General features: G+C 36.2%; 1 long non-coding RNA gene across 1 annotated transcript; it reads left to right on the forward strand.

Annotated features, from left to right (window-relative positions):
* LOC116566063 lies at nucleotides 1–23,686 on the forward strand. Its single transcript, XR_004275710.1, has 3 exons — nucleotides 1–11; nucleotides 1,718–1,727; nucleotides 23,473–23,686. It is a non-coding gene; the product is annotated as an uncharacterized LOC116566063 (long non-coding RNA).
* Nucleotides 23,687–25,390: the final 1,704 nt, after the last annotated feature.

Genomic DNA, 25,390 nt, shown 5'->3' on the forward strand with positions numbered 1-25,390 from the left:
CCAATGTGGTAGTATTAGGAAGTGGGCCTCTGGGAAGTAATTAGGTTATAAGGGTATAGGCCTCACTAATGGAATTAGTGTCCTTATTAAAGGGGATCCAGAAAGTTCTTATGTTCTCTTTCTGCCAGACAGGACAGTGAGAAATCATCCAGTGTCTGGAATAGGGCTCTTAACAGCTGACCATGTTGGCAGCCTGACCTCCAACTTCCAGACTCGAGATCTGTGAAAAAGAAATATCTGTTGTTTATAATCCTCCCAGCTTCTGGTATTTTAAAGATATGGCCCAAAAGATAATAGGTATATCTGAACAGTCAAGAGGCAGTATTGCACCGAAATCTGGGAGTATGGCAAGTCAAGAGCCAATTTCTGAAGTATCTATCCTTTGTCTTCTTTACCTTTTTCTCTTTGCTTACCTCATCCCTTTTGGCTGCTCTAAACACCCTTCCACCAGTTTAATGTCCTCTCCAAGCATGTCTTTACTTAAAGCCCTCTCCCCATATTCTGAAATTGCTCTTCTTTTTTCTAAGTGTCTGCTATTAAAGTACTCATTACTCTGGGGATATCTCAACTAGAGGTAGGAGAGAAGTAATTTGACTAAGGCAGCCCATGTACTCGCCATAAAGGACTTAATTGTTAAATGAATCCTTTTAGAGTTATTTAGCTTTAAAAATGGGCTTGTTAACCCAAATGAACCTTGATTTGGTAGCATTTCACACCTGAGTAGAGGGAACGAGACATATTCAGGCAGTGTGAAGAAGAGATGTTTAGGGTAGTGTTTTTTTTTTTCCCCTTTCATTCCCAGCCTTGTAGTTCACTGTAGGGACTAAGGCATGAGGCTAGATAACTGCAAGTATTGATCAAACTGTTTCTAATACCACATTATTCCCCTACAGAAGACGAGGCAATTCAAACAGTTGATTTTTAGATGACATAAATGAAGACTGAGTAAGTGCCAGCCGGCCTGTAGGACTTGTTTTAAACTGCGAGACGGTCATGCATTTCATAAGGTGGATTACTCGTTTACGTTCTAAGGGTACATAAGTATTTGGCCTTGCTTTAGTTGATAACCCTTTCACCTTGCTTGAATTTCGCACTGTTGGTCGCTAGTAGGCTAGAAAACAAAGTAGAAGTAGAAATACCTTCTGTTGCTTAGTAGCAGTTTTCTCTCCCCTTTCTACTGGCTTATGACTGACTTGATGACATTTACCAGTGGGTGATTTAGAGCCTATAGGAAGGGGATAAAAAATAATTCTAGGTTATGATTCTTTTTTTCACAACTGGGATAGAATGTCAGCATATTTTCAAAGAAATTGGCTGAGAACTGTCAACTATGAGGAGATAGAGAAAGGGAAGATTCTAATGGCAAACTTCACTTTCTTCATATTTCTCCCCTCAAAGACATACAAGTTTGGTCTTAGGTAAAAGGAAAAGCTTTAGGTTTCTAGCACCAGGATTCCAGTTTATTGTTCACATTCATTTGAGCTGCTGAGTTAACTTAAAGAACAAGACTAATCTGGTTTTCAGAAACTTGAGAAAATTTATTGTATTTGTGAAGCCCACAAGCCTCATATGGGAGACAGGCAATTGTATAACTTCAGATTGTTTCAAAGCTATATATGTTGGATCTAAGACATATATAGGCCACAGAAATAACTTTTCTCACTGAAAATAATCCTCACTTAAATAATTCAGCCTCTAGCCAACATCATTACTTGAGATAGTGTGGTGTGGAGGAAAATATCTACAAGAAATGTAAAAGGAGTCAATGACTTTGACATCTACTTGAATCATGTTTGTCTTAGGAAGTTCCCATCCAACTTCTCCATGTGAACCATTGACATTCTCCCAATATTCAGTTCTTGCCCACAGGGACTGGGTATTTCTAAACATTTTGATGCAATTACACAGTTTGCATTCTACTTTATAGGTGCAATAATAGACTGGAATCAACAGTAAAGTTACTGAAACATAGCTACCTACTCTAGAAAGATAAAAATCTTCTGAGATAATAAGGGAGTACAAATATTGCTAATTAGTTCTATATGATGGATGAAGAAAATTAAAGACCTGAAACTGCTTGAGGCTAGGTGTCAGAAAAGTTTATAATTGTCCAATTATAAACAAAACAGGAATAATTTTAATTGGTACAGATTTGACTTCAAACTTTAGCTGCTTTCAGGTAGTAGTCTAGAACAAGCCTGCTAAAATAACTTATGCCTTGCACTCTGCTATGGTACAGATGGTTTCAGGAAGACTACATTTGTCCTGTAAGAAAAGCACTTGCATGACTTGAGGTTGCTGGAAAACAGGCTTGTTCCTGGTATTCACTGGAAAAGTTTGGTAAACTTGCTCAGCCACAGCAGAAAGTATAGGCTTCCTAACCATCACATATCCCTCCCCATGGATCTCTAGGTCTTGATTAGGACCAGGAACAGTTGATTTGGGTAGTAGGGTGGGCAGAATGTAGAATAAATGACATTTTCTTTCTTGCATTGCCTGGCAGAGTGTCGTCTTGGAACACATAAATATAGACAGTTGTTACACATCTTAATTATGTGGAACACAACTGTAGATAATGCAGAAAATATATTGGCCTCTCTGGAAAACATTTGATAGAAAACATACTAACATCAATCTGAAAAAGCCCACAATTCTTGTGACATGGTAAAAATATCCTATGGAATTAACAGAATCCAGAGAACTCAGCTAGGAGCTTTGAACTGACCCCCAGGACCTTTCTTTTCCTCACAGAGCCAGAGACAATGACAGAATCATTAGAAGTGTTGCCTTTGGCTTTCAATTGATGAATATATCTCCCACTATTCTCTCTGCTCACATCATTCTTAAAATTCTGAACCAAATCATATTTGCTGTTTTTCCGATAGAAGAAAAACAAATTTTGTTTAACATTACATGTTAAAAGGCATTTTAAATCTCTTGTCTATTTCTAGACTTAAATTAGTTGGCCCAATAATATTCTATAACATTCACCTTTCTTTACAGCACTTGCGCTCTGAGATTATTTTGCTTATATACTTGTTTATTTCTTGTATTCCCTAATAGAATATAAGCCTCATGCAGGCAGAAGCTATAGCAATCTTTTTGCTGTATCATTGAATTTGGTTTACTAGTATTTTGTTGAGGGATTTTAAATCTACCTTCCTCAGTGTTATTAGCCTGTAGTTTGTTGTTGTTGTATGTTTGTCTGGTTTTGGTATTGGCCTATCCATTTGAGGAGACAGCTACCTTTTTCAGCTTCTGTACATGTTTTGTTTGATGATGTGAGATCTTTACTTACAAATATTGAAACATAAATGCTGGTCTATTGTCGCATCCCATTCTGGGGAAGACTTCTAGTGAGCACTGGAACTTAAGACAACACTGAAACAATTTTATTGCTCTGTTATTTTTTCTTGATCTGAGGAAGATTCAGATTGAATATTGGAATTCAACTGCTGCTCTAGATCGAAATTGCTGCTTTGCCATTGTTTAACTTTTTGAGAAAGGCTTAGAATGAGAATCAAGGCTTAAATGCTGGCCCAGAATTATATTGCTTTATCCCACCTGATTTGCCAATGTGCAGGTGCCCACTTTCCCTCTACCCTCCTTGCTTTGGTAATGCACACACACACACACACATACACACACGGACCTTTCAGCAGAAATCCTACAAGCCAGATTACACTGGAGGCCTATATTCAGCATCCTTAAAAGATAATAAATTCCAGCCAGGCATGGTGGCTCAAGCCTGTAATCTCAGCACTTGGGGAGGCCGAGGCAGGTGGATCACGAGGTCAAGAGATCGAGACCATCCTGGTCAACATGGTGAAACCCCGTCTCTACTAAAAATACAAAACATTAGCTGGGCATGGTGGCGTGTGCCTGTAATCCCAGCTACTCAGGAGGTTGAGGCAGGAGGATTGCCTGAACCCAGGAGGCGGAGGTTGCGGTGAGCTGAGGTCGCACCATTGCACTCCAGCCTGGGTAACAAGAGTGCAACTCTGTCTCAAAAAAAAAAAAAAAGATAATAAATTCCAACAAAAACTTCATAACTAGCCAAAGTAATCTTTATAAGTGAAGGAGAAATACAATCTTTTTTCAATAAGCAACATTAAAGGATTTCATTATTATCAAAACAGCCTTATAAGAGGTCATTAAGGGAGTCTTAAACAAGAAAATGAAAGACTATTACCAGCCACTAAAAAAACACACTTAAATATATAGGTCACTGACTTTACAAAGCAACTACATAATCAAGTCTACATAACAACCTTCTAACATCATGACAGGATGAAACCAGCACATATCAAAATTAACCTTGAGCATAAGCAAGTTAAATGTCCAATTGAAAGGCACAGAGTAGCAAGTTAGATAAAGCAGCAAGATCCAAATGTATGCTGTCTTCAAGAGACCCATCTCACATACAGAGACACCCTTAGGCTCAGAGTAAATGGAAGGAGAAACATCTACCAAGCACGGTGGCTTACGCCTGTAATCCAAGAACTTTGGGAGGCTGTGGTGGGCAGATCACATGAAGTTAGGAGTTCAAGACCAGCTGGCCAACATGGTGCAACCTCGTCTCTACTAAAAATATAAAAATTTGTTGGGTGTGGTGGTGCACACCTGTAATCCAAGCCATTCTGGTGGCTGAGGCGTGAGAATTGCTTGAACCCAGGAGGCAAAGGTTGCATTTAGCCATTATCACGTTACTGCACTCCAGCTTGGCTGACAGATTGCCCGCCCCCCCCCTCCCCCCACATATAAAAGAATCTTAAAGAGCAGGGGTTGCTGTTCTAATTTCAGAGAAAACAGACTTCAAAGAAACAATAATCAAAAAGGACAATGAAAGACATTACATAAAGATAAATGGTTCAATTCAATAAGAAGACTTAACTATCCTAAATATATATACTCCAAACACTGGATCAACCAGACTCATAAAACAAGTTCTTAGAAACCTACAAAGAGACATAGATAACCATGCAATAATAGTGGGAGTTCTAGGAATCAAAGGAATGTATCTCAAAATAATAAGAACCATGTACAACAAACTAAAGATTAAGCGAACATATGTCAAAATAGTAAGTGGCATCTATGACAAACCCACAACCAACATCATGGAGAATGGGCAAAAACTAGAAACATTCTCCTTGAGAACCAGAACAAGACAAAATGCCCACTCTCACTACTTGTATTCAACATAGTCTGGAAGTCCTAGCCTGAGCAATTAGGCAAAAGAAAGAAATAAAAGGCATCCAAATCAGAAAGTTTAGAAGCTAAATTTTCTGTCAGTGAGGAAGCTAAACTGTCAGTCCTTTGCAACAACCTCATTTTATATTTATAGAACCCCACTGACATTATTAGGCAGATCATCAAGGCAGAAAACTAAAAAACATATTCAGGACCTAAACTTGAAGACCAAATGGGCCTAACAGACATCTACAGAACACTTCACCCAACCACTGAATATACATTCTTCTCATCTGCAAATGCCACATACTCTAAAATTGAGCATGTGCTGGACACAAGTTAATTCTCAACAAATTAGAAGAAAAACCTGAAAATATATTATGTCATGAACATTCTTGGACTGCAAAGCAATAAAAATAGAAATCAACACTAAGAAGACATCTCAAAATTATACAATTACATGGATAAACATGTAAAACATTGGATAAACAATGAAATTAAGGCAGAAATAAAATCTTTTGAAACTAATGGAAACAAAGAACAGAAGCTCTGGGACAGAGTTAAAGCAGTGTTAAGGGGGAAAGTTTATAGCACTGTATGCCTACATCAAAAAGGTAGAAAGATCTCAAATTATCAACCTTACATCACACCTAAAGGAACTAGAAAAACAAGAGCACACTAACCCCAAAGCTAGCAGGAGAAGATAAATATCAGAGCTGAAGTGAATAAAATTGAGATGCAAACTATACACATGACAAAGGGCTGATATTCAGAATCTATAAGAAACTCAAATAAGCAATAAAGAAGCACATAATCCCATCAAAAAGTGGGCAAAGGACATGAATAGACAATTCTCAAAGAAGATATACAAGCAGCCAACAAACAAATGAAAAATGCTCAACATAACTAATTATCAAAGAAATGCAAATTAAAACCACAATGAGATACCACCTTTCTCCTACAAGGATGGCTGTAATTAAAAATTCGAGAAACAATAGATACTGGCATGGATGTGGTGAAAAGGGAGCACTTTTACACTGCTGATGGGAATGTAAATTAGTACAACTACTAGAAAACAGTATGGATATTCCTTAAAGAGCTAAAAATAGAACTGCCACTCAATCCATTATTGAGTATCTACCCAAAGGAAAAGAAGTTATTATATGAAAATGACACTGCACATGCATATTCTTAGCAGCACAATTCACAATTGCAAAGATAAGGAACCAACCTAAATGCCCATCAACCAACGAGTAGATAAAGAAATTGTGGTATATATACACCATGGTATATTACTCATCCATAATAAGGAATGAAATAAGTTTTTTGCAGTAACTTAATGAAGCTGGAGGCTATCATTTTAAGTGAAGTAACTCAGGAATTAAAAACCAAATGTTATATGTTCTCACTTATAAGAGGGAGCTAATCTATGAGGATGCAAAGACATAAGAATAATATAATGGACTTTGGGAGCTCAAGGGGGAAGATAGGGAAGGAGTGAGGGATAAAAGACTATAGGTTGGGTACCAGGTACACTCCTTGGGTGACGAGTGCACTAAAATCTCAGAAATCAACACTAAAGAACTTACCCATGTAAAAAAAAAATACCTGTACCCCAAAAAGTATTGAAATTAAAAAATTAAAAATTAAAAAATATTACATTAAAAAACTTTGAAGTTGTTTATCAGATCTAGGAGTCTTTGGGCAGATTATAAAATCAGAAGAGAAAACCTATAAAATGTCATGCTGGAAATAGGCCCTGTAGAATATTTCATGACAAAGACTCTAAAGGCAATTGAAGCAAGAACGTAAATTTACAAGTAAGACCTTATTAAACTAAAGAGTTTCTGCATAGCAAAACAAACAAAAAACCATAAACCGAGTAAGCAGACAACCTATAGAATGGGAGAAAATACTTGCAAAGTATACATCCAACAAACATCTAATATCTAGAACCTATAAAGAAGACTTTATGACCAACAACTCAAAAGTATATGCAACGAAAACAAAGATAAATAAATGGGACTTTAACTAAAAGGCTTCTGCCCAGCAAAAGAAATCATCAGCAGGGTAAACAGACAACCCACAGAGTGGGAGAAAATCTTTGCAATCTATACATCCAACAAATGACTAATAACCAGAATCTACAAGGAACTGAAATCAGCAAGAACAAAAGAAATAATCCCATCAAAAAGTGGACTAAAGACCTGAATAGGCAATTCTCAAAAGAAGATATGCAAATGGCCAACAAACATGAAAAAGTGCTCAACATCACTAATTATCAGGGAAATGCAAATGAAAACTACAATGCAATACCACTTCACTCCTGCAAGAATGGCCATAATAAAAAAATAATAGATGTTGGTGTGGACGTGGTGAAGAGGGATCACTTTTACACTGTTGGTAAGATTGTAAATTAGTACAACCACTATGAAAAACAGTGTGGAGACTGCTTAAGGAACTAAAAGTAGATATACTGTTTGATACAGCAATCCCATTCCTGGGTATCTACCCAGAGGAAAATAAGTCATTATACAAAAAACATACTTGCACATGCATGTTGATAGCGGCACAATTTGCAATTGCAAAAATATGGAACCAGCCCACATGCCCATCAATCAACGAGTGAATAAAGAAATGTCATATATATATATATATACACACACACACACACACACACACCTATAAATGTGTATGTATATACACACACACATATATACACACCATAGAATACTACTCAGCCATTAAAAGCAATGAAACAATGGCATTTGCAGCAACCTGGATGAAATTGGAGACAATTATTCTAAGTCAAGTAACTCAGGAATGGAAAACGAAACACCGTATGTTCTCACTCATAAGTAGGAGCTAAGCTATGAGGATGCAATGGCATCAGAATGATTCAGTGGAATTTGAGAGCTGGGGAGAAAGAGTGGGAGAAGGTTGAGGGATAAAAGACTAACACTGGCTACAGTGTATACTGCTCGGGTGATGGGAGCACTAAAATCTCAGAAATCACCACTAAAGAACTTATTTATGCAACCAAACACCATCTGTTCCTCAAAAACCTATTGAAATAAAAAAAATTAAATTACGTAAAACAAAACAAAAACAAAACAATCATTTCATATATATTTTATACTTTATAGTTGTTTACTATGGGAGGACATGCCTAAAGCAGTTACTTCATGGGTGAAAGCAGAAACCCTGGTGCTATTTGTTTATGAATCCTGTACATTATGATTCTCCCTTGGTTGATTTTATAATTCTCGTTGCCTTCTTTTAAAGACTCTTGATTTTTTTTGTGTCCAACTGCTAAGTAACATATAGGTCAGCTTGACCATTTTGAAGATTGTTTTTTTAAATCTTTCTTCAGATGCTTCTAGAGTAGCCTGAATTCTCTAGCTAGTTTCATTCACAATTAAGATGTGACCCTTTTGGAGTTTCTACTGAATGTCTCAGTTTTCAACGCACCCTCTTTACTTTAGCAAGTCAGAGGACAAATACCTCCCAGCCCTGGGAACTGTGACACAGGCCTGGAAATTAAATCCTGGGATTTTGTCAGGCTAGATCTCTATAGTAATTGTTCTTTTCTTGCCTCTTGGAACTTTGTTTTATATAAGCACAGAGTAATATTTAACCAAAGACTGAAGACAGTCCTTATGCAGCTATCTGGAGCTCTCTCTCTGCATAGCTCCCTCCTTTCTAATTATTTGCCTTGCAAATTTTATCCACTTCAGCTTCCCTAAACTCCATTTTCTGTCTTCTTAACTCAGGAAGGCTATATGATGCTCTGCTTGGAATTCCTCTCCCTGAACTATAGTCTGGGAAGTCCCTCTAGGAATAAAGCTGATGTGACCACAGTACTCACTTTGTTTCCTTTCTCTCAGGCATTACATTCCTGTGCTTCCTATTGTCCAATGGCTAAACCCAGTTTCCTATATATTTTTCCAGTTTTCTGGTTGTTTATGGTGAGAGGACATGTCTAGTACCTTTTATTTTATCATGGCAAGGAGCAGAAGTCTGCCTTTTTTATATCCTTGATAGGGGAGATGATTAAGGGTCTTCTTCACTCCCTTTATAAATTCTGCATATGAAGGAGTGTCTGCCTCACACTTCTGATATACGGATATAACCTCATATGCATTTGGTTCTTCCATTAAAATTTGAGTCAGAAGAGCAGCATTCTAAAATATTCTTACATGTTGTCCTCTGGGACCTTTATTCTGGAAAAGTCAAAATTATTACCTCCCAGGATCCAGCATAGTGCCAGGTGCTGTGTGAGAGTAGATAAATACTAAATATTTAATGAATGTAAGAATAAATTAATAAATGGCAATGTATGGGAATGGGAATGGGAGTTGGTTCTTGATTTACCAACCTAGTAGTTTGGACTTTGCCTAGAGGGCAGTGAAAACCAGTGTAAATGGGGATGAAATGTGTTCAAAGTGGTGGTGTTGAATTTTAATGTGGAAGTGGCTTTAGAAAGAGCTATACTAGTATGATGTGCTCAATTTAAGAAAAACAGAAGGCAGTCAGGTAAGAGACCCTGGTGAAAAATAATCAATGAAATAAACATTTCAGTTAAGAAAGGTTTCAAATGGACCTCAGTTCTGAACCCAGTGAAGAGAATTATGGTCCCTGAGTGTTTTGATACGGGATAATGAGGCCAAAAAAAGTATAGCTGACCATATGTTGGTAATGCTAGGTAAAGTGTTTTAAATGTCAGTGGAAACTAGGGCTGTATGATCTTTAAGATTCCTTCCATTTCAAACCATTCATCCATCCATCCATCCATCCATCCATCCATTCATTCATTCATTCATCAAGTGTTTATGGTTCAACATATCCTATGATCCAGCAACTGATCAAGGGACACAGAAAAGATCAGAACTCCCCCTCTGTCTTAAAGGAGACACATTAGAGAAAAACAGATATGTAGATAACAAATTACAATATAGTGAAAAAGTTCTTGACTGAGGGCTTTTGTTTTCTGCCCCACTTGCTAGGGAAGGTGGGGCAGAGAGACAATAAATAGGTTCTCTGTAATTCTGAATTGAAACGGCAATGTGGTATGTGGATTAGGCTTCCACTGTTACAGTATTTAAGAAACACTTTACCTAAAAAAAGTAAAAAAAAAAAAAAAAAAAAAAAAGAAAAGAAAACTGAGCTACAGAGTGGTGAATATATATTCCTTTTAAGATTTGCAAAGCACTTTTGCAAGAAAAATGTCCAAGTCACGCGAATTATATTATAAAGCAATCTGTATAAAGATGATTGGCTTATTTAAAAGCTGATTAGATTAATGCTATTATAATAATGACTAGAGTCATTTAAAAAATACTGTATTATTATTATTATTATTATTATTATTATTAAGAAAAGCCCAAAGTCATTGTTGTACACAGTGTTTGAAGGCTATGATATATTCCATGGGCACTACTGGGGTTTGATCCACTTGTACTGTAGGCAAAACAACAGTTCATGAAAAAATATTATCTTACTTTGTGTGAAAATTATTTTTCTGAGTCACTAGTTAATTCAGAAGCCTTTGTTTTCATTAATAAGAACACTGGAATTTGCTTTCAGTAGTTTTTCCTTTCTATGAAGTTTATGTTTTTCATTAGGAAATTAAATATTAATTATATAAAGATTGGGAAACAGAGAACAGTGAAAGAAATACATATCTATTTTCTACCATCTAAAATAATAATTGTTAATAAATATATATTTTTTGCATTCCTTTTTAATATTCATATGTATAGTTTTAAAAAATTGATTTGACATTGTTCAGATTGTAGTGCACAAATTCTATATCTTTTAAATCTTTTTTAACATAAATAGTGGCAAATACACGCAGGTATGGCATATCTTTCATATCTCCTATTTCTAAATCACTTAGCAGGAAGAAAAAAGAAGGGAAAAACAACTAAAATGAACTCTGTACTTGTTGCATTATGACTCTTTAATTAACCCATTTAATTATCATAACAACATGTGAGGAAAGTAATATCTTTGCTTTTGAAATAAAGAAATTAAGTTGTAGAGAGCACTTGACAGTTTACAGAGTAATCTTATCAGAGTATACCTGAGATCGGAGCCTAGGACTCTAGGACCCCTAAAAATGTGTTCTTGTCAATGTCAACAGGAGCTGGAATTGAAGAATGAAGGAACCAGCGTGGGAGCTGCAGTGGTTGGCGGAGGTGTGAGGGGATCATGATGTAATGGGTTCATTTTCATAGAATGACAGTTTACTAAATTTAACCCTCTTGATTTAAAGTTAGAGAAAAATGCATGGAATAAAGGGACAAATAGAAGGAATAAGAAGTAGTTCAGGTTCTATTCCCTAAAACTTTTTGGCTAAGCAATTTTACAGCTACTTAAATTATATTTTTATACTATCTTTGGAATCTGATTAACAAGTGCTATCCAATTGCCCTATTATTTAAAAGAAAAGCTTCTTACACGTCTAATTAGACTTTATTTTTAAAATATCTGTCATCTCAAGGGCCTATGAAGATTTATGTCTCTGATCTGTGAAGATAAAAGGTTTTCTTTTTGTCTTTAGGCTGCTTCTGCTTAGGTAAAGGCATCCCAGTGGCAGTTTAAATTTTGTGTTTTATTGTGGAACAACCTGGATTCTAGTTTGAGAATATGAGTTGGTAATATGCTGTTTTTCTCAAAACATAATTGCGTAGTCAACCAATCCATTTGTACATATCTTAAGAGTTTTATTGAAAAATGAGATGAAAAACAATGCATCTTTTCTGGAGAAGCCTATATCCTGGATTTCTGTATACAGCATTGCCTTGAATAGTCCATCCTCTGGTCAAACTCACCAAATAGCAATATCCAAAAACCCAATTTATTATTGCTTTTATCAGAATTGTCTGCCTAACAGTTTTATAAAAATCCCAACAATTTCATATCTGCCAGTGGTAGGACAACTGTGATAAGTCTCCCCTTAGGAAAACTAAAACTGAAGAACTACTTTTTCCCTCTTATTTTTATCTATTAGCCTTGTACAAAATTTTACCTGTTTTCTTCAAAAATTTCCCCTGTTTTATGTCTTCCTCTTTTTTGCCAGGGGTCATGTTTAGATCATTATTACTTACAAAAAATAGCTACTGCTTTCTAATATATCTCTGTTGTTCCAAAAATTCCCTTTTTTCATTATACAAAATGATGCTCAGGTAATATTTAGTCACCACTTCTATTATATTGTGTATCTGTTGAAGTCTCTATGATATCTCAAGTATAATCAGCCTTGTAATCTCTCAAGGGACAGGGTCTGTTTACTCAGTGCTTGGAAAAGTGTCTTTTATAGAACATGAGTTGTGGTGAATAATGTGAATGTCCTCTAAATCAACAGAGGTAAGGGTGGAGAACTAGTATAACTACATAAACTTTTTCTGTTGTCTTAAAATTTCAGTTAAAACCCCAAAGCTGAGGACTACAAAAAATACCTCCGTAGTCTAAAGAGAATGCTCAGACGTAGCCAGTTAACATCACTCTAGGGTGGGCATTCTCAACTGTGGTCATATTGCCCCACCTAGAACATTTGGCAATGTCTGGAGACATTTCTGGTTGTCACACCTCAGAAGGAGAAATGCTACTGTCATCTAATGGGTAGAAGTTAGGGATACTGCTAAACATCTTGCAGTGTGCAGGTCAGCCTCCCCAAACAAACAAAAAGATGTTATCCACAGTGTGATTGAGAAATCCTTTCCTAGGACTTAATAATAAAGTCTTTCGAATTCTTTCACCTGCTACTCAACCTGTATATTTGGAAGATAAAAAATCAAGAAAAAAATGTATGAATAAGGACTCATAGGCTTAAGGGTAAAGTATTTTTGTTTTTCTTCTCTCCTTTACTTTCAAGTCAAGTGAGGGAGGCTCCAAGAGAATCCCTGAGAGATTTGAGGTGGCTGCAAGATGAGGAAATGGCATCTCGTACCCTAACTGGATGTCTGCTGAGCTGCAGCGACTTGTTCACATATTTTATTTTGGGACAGAAGCAGGATGAAGGGAGGAAATTCTTGGAAGTGTTTGATGTACATTCTGAGGGTTTTAGAGTGTACTTGAATAAAGAGACTATTTTTTGACTCCTGCTAGGAGAATGTGAAAGTTGGCAATCTTTGTGGAGGGATCTCTGACAGCAGGACAAGAGCGGAAGGCAGTAAGAAGCAGATGAAACATTCAACTTTTGGTTCAACAAGAATACATGAGTTTCCTGTGGGCTAACCGAGCATCTCATAAGATAAGTGAGATTAAGATATTTGGATGGAGCCATGCCTACGAGGATAGCTTGCCTAGGCAAAAGGTCCCCAGTGGTGTGAAGTTATAGGAGTATCTCCTGACAGCAGGCAATGAACAGTGGGGTGTTAGAAGAGGTCAGGTGGGTATTGTTTTGCTTGTCTGCGGAAAATGTACAATAGGGAGGTCACTGTAGACCCTATGAAAAAGCTACAGATGTTCTGCTAAGAGAGCTAGCTGGCATTTAGACATCTGCCATGCTGAGGAAACGAATGGCCAGATTACAGCAGCACTTTTGTTCATGCCTTCTCCTGAGTACCAATGTAATGGAAGAGGAAGACGACCAAGCAGCAACAGGGGGAAAGAAGGAGCAAATAAAAGAAAGAAAGCAGAAGAAGTGAAAGACAAGGAAGAGTAAGGACACTTCTTCCGGTGGCAGAGGTTTCTAAGACTGACTCATGTATAAACTGATGTGAGAGTAGACTGTTTGAATTACGTAGGAAATTGCAGTTTTGGTCTAGACGAGACTATATCCTTTGAAAGTGAATTCTTAGTTACGAAATGTGATTTTTTTTTTCCTGATAAATTAAAGTAGCCAAAAACCTGAAAGAATCACTCAAGATGTCGTCAAGGATCAGAAAGGAGGTCCAGTAGGGCCTGTTTGAAGGAACTGGTTGGAAAAAGTGTTTCTGTTTTGTTTCCCATAGAGTTCAATTGTTATAAAGTCAATTATGTTAGCTTTTGTTACACACATAATATGAGTTGGCATGTTAAATATTTACGTGTACTAAATCATTCAATCTTTTCGGTAGTCTCAGATACAATATTTGTTCTCATTTAAAGAGGAGAAGAAAAATATTTGTAGAAGTTAAATAACTTACGATGAAATATGTGGAAAATTCTACGTTCTTGTGTTTTGAATGTTTTCTCAAATAGCTAATGATTCTTCAGGAACTAAAATTACTATTAATTTCTGGAAGTTCTGAGCAATAGATAATGAAATTTTAGAAATATTAATAAATTGTTTCTTATATAGAGATTAACATGATCGTTAAAGCATTTGAACTATCATACTTGTTCTACTTTGGATCCACAGCCATGTGATTCATAGTGAGCTCCTAGGATTTTGTCCTTTTCTGAAAGCTTTGTACATTGTTACTGTTAACAGCCAAAGCATCTTATCCTTTAGCACAGAGATGTCTACATTATGAATTATTAAATATAGTGACCTCTGGTTATATGGTAACCACTCTGTTACCATTTAAAGATTTCAGAAATCTCCAAACTGTTTTCCACAGTGGCTGAACTAATTTACATTCCACCAACAGTGGAATGTAAGTGTTCCCTTTTCTCCACAACCTTGCTAGCATATGTATTTCTTGACGTTTAAATAGCAGCCATTCTGATTGGTGTGAGATGGTATGCCATTGTGGTTTTGATTGGTGTTTCTCTGATGATTAGTGATAATGAACATTTTTTCATATGTTTGTTGGCCACATCTTCTTTTTAGAAGTGTCTCTTTATGTCTTTTGTCCATTTTAATATGCGGTTGTTTGATTTTTGTGTGCCCATTTAAGTTCCTTATAAATTCTAGATATTGGAATTTTGTTGGATACATATTTTGTGAATATTTTGTCCCCTTATGTAGGGTGTCTTTTTTTTTTATTGTTTCTTTTGTTGTGCAGAAACTCTTTAGATTAATTAGGTCCCATTTGTAAATTTTTGTTGCATTTGCTTTTGAAGACATAGCCAAAAATTCTTTGCCAAGATTGATATTGAGAAAAGTATTTCCTAGGCTTTCTTCCAGAATTTTTCTAATTTGAGGACTTATATTTAAGTCTTTAATCTATCTTGAGTTAATTTTTTTTATATGATGAAAGGTAGGAGTCCAGTTTCATTCTTTTGTATAGGGCTAGCTGATTATCGCAGCACCATTTGTTGAATAGAGAGTCCTCTCTCCATGGCTTGTTTTTATTGGTTTTGTCAAATATCAGATGGTTGTAGGTTTGTGGCTTTATTTCTGGTTCTCTATTCTGTTCCATTGGTCTATATGTCTCTTTTTCTACCAGTAGCATGCGTTTTGGTTACTGTAGCCTTGTAGAATAATTTGAAGTTAGGTCATGTAATGCCCCTGGCTTTGTTTTTTGTGTTCCTTCTTTTTCTGTAGGATTCATTTAGCTGTTTGGGCTCTTTTTTGGTTCCGTGAATTTTAGGATAGTATTTTTCTAATTTTGTAAAAAATGGCACTGTTAGTTTGACAGAATTAGCATTGAATCTGTACATTGCTTTGGGCATTATGGCCATTTTAACAATGTTGATTCTTCCAGTCCATGAGCATGGAATGTTTTTCCATTTATTTGTGTTGTGTCTGAGTTCTTTCAGCAGTGTTTCATAGTCCTTCTTGTAGAGATGTTTTATCTCCTTGAATAACTGTATTCCTAGTTATTTCACTTTTTATGGCTATGGTAAATGGGGCCATGCTCTTGATTTCACATCAGCTTGAATATTATTGATGTATCAAATACTACTGATTTTTCTACATTGATTTTGTATCCTGCAACTTTTCTAAAGTCACCCATTAGTTCTATGAGCCTTTTTGGTGGAATCTTTAGGGTTTTCTTGGTATAGAATCAGATTGTCAGTGAAGAAAGATAGTTTGATGTGTTCTTTTTCTATTTGGATGTCTTTTATTTCTTTCTCTTGTCTGGCTGCACTGACTAGCATTTCCATTATGATGTTGAATAGGAGTGGTGAGAATGGACATCCTTGTCTTATTCCAGTTCTCAAGGGGAATGGTTCCAGCTTTTGCCTTTTCAGTATGATGTTGGCTGTGGGTTTCATAGATGGCCTTTATTATTTTGAGCCATATTTTTTTGAGGCTTAGTCTCTTGAGGATTTTTATCATGAAAAGATATTGAATTTTATTGAAAACTTTTTGGGCATCTATTGAGAATGAAGCTTCATTAGGGTGTTTTTGTTGTGTATTTTATTTTCACACCCCATTTAGGATCTTGGGTTCTAGATTTACTGAAACTAAGAGGCTCCATTTTGAGTATATGGTTTACCACCCTTGCTGATGAGGAAATGTTTCACGTGTTCATTGACTCTTTGTTTCTTCGATTTTCCTCTTATTTATTTGCTCCTTCATTTGTGCATGTATTTATTCATTTCCTTGCATCCACTCTTGAGTTTAACCATTCATTTAATAAGTCTTTGTTAAATTTGTTTAATGAATATATATCTGCCTAAGGAGAAACTCAGAAAACACAGGAGTACATAGTGCCATTCAATCAACCAAAACTGTTGCTAAGAATTCATGTTTCTTAATGTCAAGGAGTTTGAAATGCCTATAACTTTTTGACTTGCAATTCACTTTCTGATTCCCTGCGTCTCCAAATGTAGTCAGTTACCAAATCCCATTGATTCTGCAAATTAATATCTCAAGAATCCACATCTCACCTCATTGTCACTACCATGGTTCTTCTGTTGCATGTGTTATTAATAAGAGCTACTTAACTGGATTTCTTGACACTAGTCTTTCTTACTTCCCATCTACTTTTCAAGGAGTAGTATTTGGAGAATAAAATCTTGGAGTAATAATCCCTTATTGAACAACTTTTTTTTTCTTTTATCCCTTCTCAAGCCTGGCCTTCTCCCTGACAACTTTTCAGTAGGTATTTATTGCCCTAATTATAAAGCCCTAAATCCACAGCAGATCTGCAAGTCCTTTTATGATGGTACTCTGCTTCCCCCATAACACTCTGTCTCAACACTCTCATCATATTTTGTGTTCACAGACATAGAAAAAGACTTACAGTAAAGCCAAGAGATCATTCTCTTGCTCTGTTCTGCCTTGAACATCCTCCTGTTTCCTTGCAATATCCCTCCCTCCCTTTTCATTTTTCTCTGGTTAATTTTCAATCATTTTTAAGTTTTCAAACAGATGTTCCCACTTGGACTAAGCTGGGTCTCTGGTCATGTGGTCCTTGCAGCTCTGCAGTATCTGTCTCTGACATATCACTTACCACATACTCTACATTCTGGACTTTGAGCACCTTGAGGCAGGGACTTTGTATCCTATTTTTTTTTCCCACTTAATTACCTTTGTCTGACGCATCACAGGTGCACAATAACATTTGCTAATTTAAGGCATTTTTCTGAACCTATTACTTTTGTAGATTTTAAGCTCAGATTGAAGAATTTTAGATACTGATAGATCAGTGTGTACACACTCATCACATGTACACAAATGTACCCACACTTACAGTTTTCTGTTGGTTATTGCATTTTATGCACTGTGCTCAGGGAACTTGGGAAAAGCGCTCTACAAGCCTAAGGATTGGATTGAAAAATAATTTTTCACTTCATCAGGCTGTTAATCCTACATGCCTGTGGTGATAAACCCCAGAAAATCTGGGTAATCCTATACAGTATTCAGAGAACGCTAGAAACAGCTATAAATACATATCGCACTGTCAAATACCAATATTATTTAGACAACTCTGCAGTCCCTTCCAAATTATATTAGTCTATTCCTGCTTCACAAAGTCTTTCCAAGCCTCTTCCCACTTTTCCACCCTGTACTATCTGAGTTCTTGCTGTGTCTGCGTAACTCTCTCACATTTCTCCCTTTTCCACCTTCTTCTTCCTTTTTATTCATTTGTGTTTTGACACTTTTCTTTTTTTGCTTCTTATGTGTTTAGGACTTCTGTCATCCTCTCTGATATTGCTCTTACTTTCCTTTCATGTCCTTCCCTCCCTTGTTGAATTTTCTTTTTTGTGATGTTTTTGTGTCTTTCTTCTTTCTCTCCCTTTGCATTCTTTTCTCTCTTTTTCATCCTCTTTTCCCAGTGGTGCACTGTGAATGCCTGACCCTGTGTGTGGGGCAAGGGTGGGGGGAAATTGCCCAATGACCACAGTAAGACCCAGTGCTCTGTGCAGCCCTGTTTATTCTAGATCAGCATCAATATGACTCACAGGCAGGGAAAGTAGTTGAAATTCCACAGATAAGCAAATAATTCTTGGCAGTTTCAAAATGAAAGCAACTGCACTGCCAAAAGGCTTCTGTTTACCACACAAAACAAATGTTGTTACTATTTCAATTCCAAAAAAGCATCTTAAAACCATCCTTTCACAAGAACATTGTTCTAGCCTTTATGTCTAATTAGATGTAAAGGAAATCTTTTGTTATTTTTGTTACACAATTTAGACTTGGCTAATAACCAGAGATAAATAATAGTTTACCCCTGCTGGGTTCTGTAGCAACATTCTTCTGAATAAAATAAGTGCACGTGTGCAGTACAAATCTTGCGAAAGGCCTTTCTTTTCTACGCCTATTTTTCTCTCATCTTTGTCCTCATTCCTTTCACCTCATAGTAATTTTCCTTTTCTTCTTCTTCTTTTTGTTTTCTTCAGCTTTGTATTATGGTTTTCACAAGTACTTTTTCTCCATTTCTCATTTTGTATGTTTTCGTCTAGAACATGCCAGGGGTCTGTTGGCTTCTTTAGTTGTAACTAAACTAATCTGTTGAGTCTGGATGGGATGGGGATAGTAAGTAAGGACATCAGAATGGAGAGGTGATTGACTTATACTGTATTGGCAAGGTAAATTACACCAGTGCGTTTTTTTCCTTTTTCATCTGTGCAGTCTTTACCTCCACTACCCTCCTCACTCCACCAAGATAAAAATACCCTGTTGATATTCCTTTTCTCAGTGTGGTGTTTGTTCTCTTTGCTTACTGTTTTAATTTAGTTTTTGACACAAGCAACATATTCTGTCTTTTCCAAACATGGTGAATATCTTTGGCTTTCTACCTACTTGTATTCGGTGCTGCTCTGATATTCAAGTGTGGATAGTATGGCTACCATATATGGCAGCCAAAACTCTGGAACAGATGTCACTTGGAGGTAAGGCAGAGTATGTTTTACACAGAGCTAAAAGTCAAGAGGCTAGGCTTTTGTTCTGACTTGACCAAAGACTTCCATTCAGCCTTGAGCAAATCCCTTGACTAATCTCTGTTGTTAAGTCTTTATCTGCTTTATGTAATTGGCATTTTCTTTATTGGAATCAAATGGGATGCTAAGCTTGATATAGTTGAAGAAAAAATTTAAGTAATATTTGAATATAACTTAAGTTTTGTGCTTCTGTAAGGGTAAAATTGTACATATTATTTGACTCTCTGTCAATTGCAAAATGTGTTGGTTTCTACTGGAGTGAGCATCTTCCTTTTAAGAAATAAGTGAACTAATGATTCATTGTGTGACATGCTCCATGCTAGACCCTTAATTTTTATTTCTCTATATTGTCTTCTCAGAGTAATAATTAAATTAGATTCTACTGTGCCTATTCCCAGGTGAAGAAACTGGGGATCAAATAAATTTTGAAATTAATTCTTGAATTCACAAATAAGTGTCAGAGCTAACATTGTGCTCGGGGTTATTTGGCTGCAAAGTCAATGCTTTTTCCTATTACTCTTACACACACTCAATTTTTCTAGTCCATTTTGCACTTCTGTAACAAAAATACCATACACTGGTTAATTTATAAAGAACAGAAATGTGTTTCTCATGGTTCTGGAGGCTGAGAACTTCAAGATCAAGTTGAGAATATCAATTTAAAGACATAATCCTATTCCTGGACATATAAGAATAACTTCAAGGAATCCCTCAGCAAACCTGAAATAAGAAAACATAAAAATAACAAACACATTTCAAATACTTGCAATCAATGCCAATTACATAAAGCAGATAAAGACTTAACCACACAGAATAGTCAAGGGATTTGCTCAAGACTGAATGGAAGTCTTTGGTCAAGTCAGAACAAAACCCTAGGTCTCTTGACTTTTAGCTCTGTGCTAAAATTACCTTACCTTCAGGTGACATCTGTTCCAGAGTTTTGGATGTTTGCCATAGTAGTAGCCATACTGTCCACATTTGGATATCAGAGCAGCACCAAATACAAGTAGGTAGAAAGCCAAAGATATTCACCATGTTTGGAAAAGATAGAATATGTTGCTTGTGTCAAAAACTGAATTAAAACGGTAAGCAAAGACCATCAGGTTTGTTATCTGTTTACCACACAGAACAAATGTTGCTACTATTTCAATTCCAAAAAAGCATCTTAAAAGCATTCTTTCACAAGCACATTGTTCTAGCCTTTACGTCTAATTAGATGTAAAGAAAATCTTGGTTATTTTTGTTACACAATTTAGGACCCTGCCTCTGCTTCCAAGCTGGTGCCTTGAATGCTGCATCCTCCCAAAGGGAGGAACTTTGTGTCCTCACATGACAGAATAGCCAGAGAGAGAGAGAGAGAGACAGAGAGAGAGACAGGGACAGAGAACCCACTCCTGGAAGCTGCTTCTGCAGTAGAAAATAGGGTCATGAAGCCATTCATAAGTACAGGATCCTCCTGACCTGAGCACCTCCAATTAGGCCTCACCTCACTGTTGCATTGGGGATTAAGTTTCCAACACATGAGTTTTGGAGAGGACAAAAACATTCAAAACATTGCCTCAATTGTGCATTTCTTATTCACCTGCTCTTTATTTTGCTACTGTGGTTAGCAAATTAGATTAATCCATAAAAATAATTATATTCAGTCATAGACTCCTTGTTTTCTCAGTACTTTAAAAAACTTTGATTCTTTTTTCCTTAGTGCATTAGCTAGCTGCCTTTCAATTAGGGGAAATGGTAAAGATAATGCTAGATCACTCATGTTAATTTCATATTGCCTAATTATAAGGTGTGTTGTTTACTTCTGAAAGCCTGGATATGTTTAGTAATATTCACCAACGAAGTACAATATCCATGGCAATTTACTTGGTTAAATAAATAATTATCTAAATAAGGAATTTAATCCAAATTAGATAATTTAAACCTATTTTAATTGAATCTTACTTTATAAACACACACTTGCAATGCTGTGCCAAGTTGAGGCAGAAAGGATGTGTAAATTTAATATTGTTTAGCGTATGCTTGGTAAAGTAAAACATAATGTGCAGATTACAGGGCATAGCAAAGTATTTGAAAGCTGTTTGTTATTGTTATGTTTTCTTATTTCAGGTTTGCTGAGGGATTCCTTTAAGTTATTCTTACAATTCTGGGGATAGAGTTATATGTTTAAATTGATTAAAATCCATGTAAATTAATATCTTTAAATGTGATCTTTTTCTTTGTTATCATAAGGGGCAGTAGTTAGAATTTCCAAACCTCTGTGATTTGCAGGGCAAAGATTTTTATTGTGTTTGTTGTCTTCTCATCAATTCTAGATGAAGAACTGAAGTGGCTTGCTAATAATAATAAAAGGAGGTGTAGTGGTAACAGCAGCAACAGCAGCAGTAAAAGTTGCAGGAGGAGTTGAAGCTGCTGCTGTAATAGTGCTATCAGTAATAGAAAACAGTGCCAAGGGGTGTGGCTGCTCAATAATCACTTTTTTTGTTTTTCCTTTTTAAAATCATTTTTTAAATGGACAGATAAAATTGTATGTGTTTCTCTTGTACAACTTGATTTAAAGTGTGTGTGTGTGTGTGTGTGTGTATGTGCACACACATACATACATACATAGATAATGGAATGATTAAACCTAGCTATTATTAACATACACATTTCCTCACATAATCATCATTTTTCTATGGTGAGAACACTTAATAGGTACTTCAGGAAAAAAAAATAAAATATTGCTTGATCTCATTCATACGTGAAGTCTAAAAATGTTGATCCAATACTCTCTTTCTTGACACTCGTTTCATACATAGGAGTAGATCTCTATTGATGATATCTGTGGCCTTCTGTTCTTTGCTTATTGACCCAAGAGTAAACATATCCTGAATGAAGTTGGAGTAATTTGGCATTCTCTCCTAGGAATCTGAAATTTGGAGTGGAGAGTTAGAGAAGCTTTGGGGTTGTCTACCCTTAATGCTAAACAGTGCTGAGCCCCAGCTGCTTTGGCCCCTGAGTGACCCACACTGTTACGTGTCTGCTAAGTATTATTTATTATTATAACTGCTAAGCATCATTTTTTGAGTTCTTCCACTAAGTATCATGCAAATTTTATTCCCTATTTTCCCATTTTGTGAGTTAACCTAGCTGTTTCATTTATTTTTAAGCAAAACCAACTTCTACAATAGTAATTATAACAACACTATTAATTGAGCTCTTAGTATAGAAGGCATTGGCTTCGTATTCTGTATCATATAATATTCACAATAACCTTATGGAGTAGACACTATTGTTATTTCTATCAGATCAGCACAGTGAGGCTGATAGAGGTTATGAAATTTAATTAATATTATATTTGTAGTAGGGTTAGTCTGAACCCAGCTTTCTGATCCTAATTGATGATTTTAGCAATGTTCATTTATAGTAGGAGCTTGTACAGTACTAGCTGATGCATGACAAAAGATGGCATTAGAAATGGAAGGGAGAATATAAAAGATTGTGATTTGTTAGAGAAGAATGGGTGGGGATGGAGATAAGGAAGATTTAACAAGCCCTTTAATGCTAGGAAACCAGAATGGAAAATTTATATTTGCTGTTGGGAGGAATTTCTTGACCATAAGGTTTGTAAGCCAGGAAATAAGTTACTGAGGGGATAGTAAAATTAAAAGCTGTAATAAAATATTAAATAACTATTCATATGGAGCCGTTTATGTAGACTTTAATGTGAAGGTAGGGAATTGGAATTGAATTCAGCCTCAAAAAATGTTCTGGACTCTTACAAGCATAAAAAATTTAGTAGCTAATAAAAAGATATTTTTTCTCCCCATAAGGAGATATCACAGCTTGTAATATTACAAACACCAAATTATTTATTTTGTTGTAAGCATCAATGATCAGAAGTAGTAGTTGATAATAAAGATGAGGATTAAATGAAATTTTAAATGCCTTTGCAAATATATGCATTAACATAGAATAATGCTGATTATTACTATTTGAAAAATCATGGGGACATCTCCTGATATGGTTTGATGTTTGTCTTCTCCAAAACTTATGTTGAAATGTAATCTCTGATGTAGTAGTACTGAGAAGGGGGACTTTAAGAGGTGATTGGGCCATGAAGCTTTTGCTCTCATAAATGGGTTAATCCATTCAGGAATTAATACATTATTAATGAATGGGTTAATGTATTAATGGGTTATGAGAGAGGAACTTATGGAAGAAGAAGAGGAAGAGGAAGAGAGAGAGACACCTGAACTAGCACACCCAGCCCTCTCACTATGTGATGCCCTTTGTTACCCTGGGACTCTGCCGAGAGTCTTGACTAGCAAGAAGACACTCACCCGATCCAGCCCCTTGATCTTAGACTTCACAGCCTTCATACCCGTAAGAAAAAGATTCTTTTTAAAATAAATTACTCAGTTTCAGATATCCCATTATAAGAAACAGAAAATGGACTAAGACGTCTCCCAAAACTTGAGATGAATTAATTCTTTTCCAGTTTTTTTAAACAGTATAATATAGATTCTTAAAACCATAGGTAAGTAAAACTTGATCTAGTTTCCTAGATATTTTAAACTGTATTGAGAAAATCTAGGAAAGAATGTGGTAATTCTCAGGAACCAGTATAGATTTACTAAGAAAAAATTCTAATTCTCATTTTCTATTTGGAGGCTTGTTAAGTTTCTATCAGGAGGAGGCCATTGAGATGGAATGTATTGATCATAGCAATGAAAGAGTCAAACAGGAGATGGGAAAAATATGGAAAATATTCCTATGAATATTTGAAACTAATCATCAATTGTTTTTAAATTTGGAGGGAAGTCTTTAATGGATTTCCACATAGAGTTGTATTGTTGTTACCTGCAGTCCAAAAATGTTATCAAGTGATTTGAAATGTTAGTTTTAACATATATTATTTATATATTATGATTTTTCTTTCTTGACTCTTTCTTTAATTTTAGCATAAGCTTTGTAAATTGAAGTATAATACACCTTCAGATGGCTAAATGATTTTCATATATGTCAGTAATTTTTATAAAGTGAACTCACCCTTGTAACCAGCACCTAGATAAAAAAAGAGAACATTACCAGAGCCTCAGAAGTCTCCTATGCTGTGCTTTTTCCATTGCCATTATGTGTCCCTAAAACTATGCTAGCTTCTAATGCTTTATATAAGTTTTGCTGTTTCTAAAGTTTATATTAATGGGATCACATAGTTGTTTAGTTTTTTTTTTTTTTCCCTTTTTTTTTTTTTTTTTTTGAGATGGAGTCTCACTGTGTTGTCCAGGCTGGAGTGCAGTGGCACAATCTCTGCTCACTGCAACCTCTACCTACCAGGTTCAAGCAGTTCTCCTGCCTCGGCCTCTCAAGTAGCTGGGTCTACAGGCGTGTGCCACCACGCTGGGCTAATTTTTGTGTTTTTTGTTTTTTTTTGTTTTGAGACGGAGTTTCGCTCTTGTTACCCAGGCTGGAGTGCAATGGCGCGATCTCGGCTCACTGCAACCTCCACCTCCTGGGTTCAGGCAATTCTCCTGCCTCAGCCTCCTGAGTAGCTGGGGTTACAGGCACGCGCCACCATGCCCAGCTAATTTTTTGTAGTTTTAGTAGAGCGGGGTTTCACCGTGTTGACCAGGATGGTCTTGATTTCTTGACCTCGTGATCCACCTGCCTCAGCCTCCCAAAGTGCTGGGATTACAGGCGTGAGCCACCGCGCCTGGCCGACAATTTTTGTGTTTTTAGTAGAGACAGGGTTTCACCTTATTGGTCAGGCTGGTCTTGAACTCCTGACCTTGTGATCTGCCAGCCTCAGCCTCCCAAAGTGCTGGGATTACAGGTGTGAGCCACCGTGCCGAGCCATAGTTTGTATTCTTCTGGGTATGACTTATCTTGCTCAGCCTTACATTTGTGAGATTCATCCATGTTGTTGCACGTAGCAATAGTGTGTTCATCCTCACTGATGCATAGCGCTTCATTGTGTGAACACTGTCACAATAGTTTTAATCTGTTC

Source organism: Sapajus apella, unplaced genomic scaffold, assembly GCF_009761245.1.
Source record: "Sapajus apella isolate SASKATOON/1434 unplaced genomic scaffold, GSC_monkey_1.0 scaffold42, whole genome shotgun sequence".
Classification (NCBI taxonomy): domain Eukaryota; kingdom Metazoa; phylum Chordata; class Mammalia; order Primates; family Cebidae; genus Sapajus; species Sapajus apella.